We start from the raw sequence: 4,243 nt of genomic DNA, 5'->3' as shown, positions 1-4,243 counted from the left end.
AGACGGTGACGTGGAGGGAAAGAAAAAGTAGGGAGGGGGAAAAACCGCACAAATGAAGAAAAACCAAAAGAAGAATAAAGGTCTCACACAGACCCCTGGGAGATCAGACACTGAGAAACCAGATTCTGGAACACAAACAATGAAGAGCCCCCAGAATGACTGGTTAAATGCAACAAACCCAGACATCAAGACATTAATGAAGAGAATTAAAAAAATTGAGGAGAGACAAGAGGAAAATAGGAAGGAGCTGATGTCAGAAATAACAGCAGTAAAGAATACTGTGATGGAAATGAATAACAGACTAATAAGCATGGAAAGCAGAATCAGCCAAGCAGAAGAAAGAATCTCAGAGCTCGAAGACCAAAACACAGAACTAACCCAAACTGTCAAAAGGATAGAAAAGAAGCTCAAAAAGACAGAACAAAACCTGCAAGAGATGAATGATCACTTCAAGAGACCAAACCTAAGAGTAATTTGGTTTCCTGAGGCAGAGAAGAGAAACAGAAGCCACACTGGAACAAACATTTCATGAAATCATTCAAGAAAACTTTCTCATCTCATCAAGGATGAAAAAATTCAAACACAAGAGATTCAGAGAACCCCTGCAAGACAGCAAATGAGAAGACCAACTCCCAGACACATAATAATTTGCCTAAACAAAGTAGCTATAAAAGGAAAAATCCTAAAGGTAGCAAGAGAAAGAGGCCAGACTACCACCAGGGAAGGCCAATTAGAATAGCAGCAGATTTATCCACAGAAACTCTTCAGGCTAGGAGAGCCTGGAGCCCTATCTTCAAAGTTCTAAAAGATAAACAATTTCAACGAAGAATAACCTACTCAGCCAAACTAAGCTTCGTAGTGAGGGAGAATTGAAATCTTTTCTAGATATCCAATCCCTAAGAACCTACGCTGCCACCAGACCACCTCTACAAGAAACACTTAAGAAAGTACTGAACCCAGAAGAAAAAGAAAAAAGAACAACAACATTCTTCACAAGAGTACAGGCAAAAGATTAAAAACACACATGAACCAACTCCAAAACCCAAAGAAAGACAACAAACAAACAGGCACAACTCTGTAAGAACCTTATGACAGGGATCAACTCTTGCATTTCAATTTTTAGTCTAAATGTGAATGGACTAAATGTACCACTGAAAAGACATAGAATGGCAAAATGGATAAAATATCATCAGGTAACAATCTATTGCCTTCAAGAGACTCACCTCACTAGAAAGGACACCCACAGACTCAAAGTAAGAGGATGGGAAACAAATTTTCAGGCAAACGGAATGCAAAAGAAAGGAGGAGTAGTGATTTTAATTTCAGACAAAATACCCTTCAAGCTATTAAAAATCAAAAAAGATACAGAAGGCCACTACATAATGATAAAAGGCTCAATCCATCAACAAGAAATATCTATCCTAAACATATATGCACCCAACATAGGTGCACTAACTTTCATAAAGTAACTTCTAGGAAAACTAAAGAAAGATATTGACTCTAACACCATCATAACTGGGGACTTTAATACTCCACTCACAACTCTAGACAGATCATCAGGACAAAAAATCAGCAAGGAGATCTGGAACCTCAATGTGACTTTGGCCCAAATGGACTTAATTGATACCTACAGAACACTCCATCTAAAGACCACAGAATATACATTCTACTCATCACCACATGGAACATATTCTAAGATTGACCACATACTTGGCCATAAATCAAGCATAAGCAGATTTAAAAGGACTGAAATTCTACCATGCAACTTCTCGGACCACAGTGGAATAAAAATAAACATTGACACCAACAAAGTCCCCCCAAAACCCACAAAGACATGGACACTAAACAGCATGATGCTAAACAACTCCTGGGTCAATGATGAAATCAAAACAGAGATCAAAAGATACCTGGAAACAAATGAAAATGAAGAAACATTTTACCAAAATCTCTGGGATGCCCTGAAAGCTATAGTAAGAGGGGAATTTATATCCCTACAAACGCATATGAAGAAAACGGAAGGAACAGAAATTCACAACCTAACAAGCCACCTAAAGAAGTTGGAAAAGCAAGACCACAAAAACCCTAATTTCAGCAGAAGAATCCAGATCACCAAAATAAAAGCCCAAATCCAGGACATAGAAGACAAAAAGATAATACAAAAAAAATCAATGAAACAAAAAGCTGGTTCTTCGAAAGGATAAACAAGATCGATGATCCCCTAGCTAGACTGACCAAGAAAAAACGAGAAAAAAACCAAATAAGCACAATCAGAAACACAAAAGATGAAGTCACATCTGACCCTGAAGAAATACAAAAGATCATTAGAGACTACTATGTACACTTGTATGGATACAAACTTGAAAACCTTAAGGAAATGGAGGATTTTCTGACATCACACAACCTACCTATGTTGAAACAAGAAGAAATTGAGACCCTATTAGACCAATAACAATCAAGGAAATTGACTACATAATAAGAAAACTTCCTACAAAAAAATGCCCTGGTCCAGATGGCTTTCCAGTAGAATTCTACAAGACATTTAAGGAGGAGCTGATACCAATCCTACTGAAGGCATTCCAGGTGACTGAAAAAGATGGAACTCTCCCCAAATAATTTTATGAAGCCAACATCACATTGATACCCAAGCCAGGTAAAGATCCAACAAAGAAAGAGAACTACAGGCCAATATCTTTGATGAACATAGATGCTAAAATTCTCAACAAGATCCTAGCAAACCAGATTCCGCAATACATCTCAAAAATCATCCACCATGACCAAGTAGGCTTCATTCCTGGGATGAAAGTCTGGTTCAACATTTGTAAAACCATAAATGTAATTAAATACATCAAAAGATGTCAAAACAAAAACCACATGATCATATCATTAGATGCAGAAAAAGCTTTTGATAAAATCCAGCACCCCTTCTTGATAAAAACCCTTGAACATCTAGGCATATGGGAACATACTTCAAAATAGTAAAAGCCATCTACGAGAAACCCACAGCCAGCATACTCCTAAATGGACAAAAATTGGAACCAATTCCCCTGAAAACTGGAACTAGACAAGGATGCCCACTCTCACCCCTCCTGTTCAACATAGATTTGGAAGTCCTGGCTAGAGCAATCAGAGAAGAGGAGGCAATCAGGGGTATCCAAATAGGAAAAGAGGAAGTCAAGTTATCTCTCTTTGCAGATGATATGATTGTGTACCTTGAAAACCCAAGAGAATCTGTCAAAAGCCTCCTTACATTGATAAAGGCCTTTGGCAAAGTCTCAGGATACAAAATAAATGTACAAAAGATAATCGCATTTCTCTACACCAATAATAAACAAACAGAAACCCAAATAAAAAACACAATTCCATTCACAATAGCCACAAAAAAATGAAATACCTTGACATCTTCCTAACCAAAATACTGCTCAAAGAAAATTACAAAACACTGCTCAAAGAAATCAAAGATGACACAAACAAGTGGAAAAATATCCCATGCTCATGGATCGGAAGAATCAACATTGTGAAGATGTCCATCTTACCTAAGGCAATCTACAAATTCAATGCAATACCCATCAAATTACCAGCAACATTCTTCTCAGACCTGGAAAAAACTACACAGGAATTCATATGGAAACACAAACGTCCAAGAATAGCCAGAACAATCCTCAGCAAAAAAACCAAAGCAGGTGGTATCACATTACCAGACTTCAAACTTTACTATAAAGCTACAATCATCAAAACAGCTTGGTATTGGTACAGGAACAGGCATATAGATCAATGGAATAGAATTGAGATTCCAGAAGCAAAACCTCAATTTCTCAACCAACTCATCTTCGACAAAGCCCCCACCACCTACCACTGGGGAGAGGAGAACCTATTCAGTAAATGGTGCTGGGAAAACTGGCTGAACACATGCAGAAGATTGAAACAGGACCCCTATCTATCCCCATGCACAAAGGTTAACTCCAAATGGATCAGAGACCTAAATGTAAAACCTCAAACCATAAGAACCTTAGAAAATGAAGGAAATACACTCATGGAAATCAGAAACTGGAATCCAATCCTGAACAACACCCCGAACCCACAGGTCATAAGAGAGAAGATAGACAAGTGGGACCTTATTAAACTGACAAGCTTCTGCAAAGTCAAAGAAACCATCAAGAGAGCAGGAGACAGCCTACAGACTGGAAAAAGTATTTGCCAACACCAGGTCTGACAAGCTTAACATCCTGATCTACAAGAACTCAAA

This window comes from Carlito syrichta, unplaced genomic scaffold (assembly GCF_000164805.1).
Source record: "Carlito syrichta isolate Samal-C Ts95f unplaced genomic scaffold, Tarsius_syrichta-2.0.1 Scaffold302058, whole genome shotgun sequence".
Taxonomy (NCBI): Eukaryota; Metazoa; Chordata; class Mammalia; order Primates; family Tarsiidae; genus Carlito; species Carlito syrichta.
Note: the sequence above shows the minus strand (reverse complement) of the source record.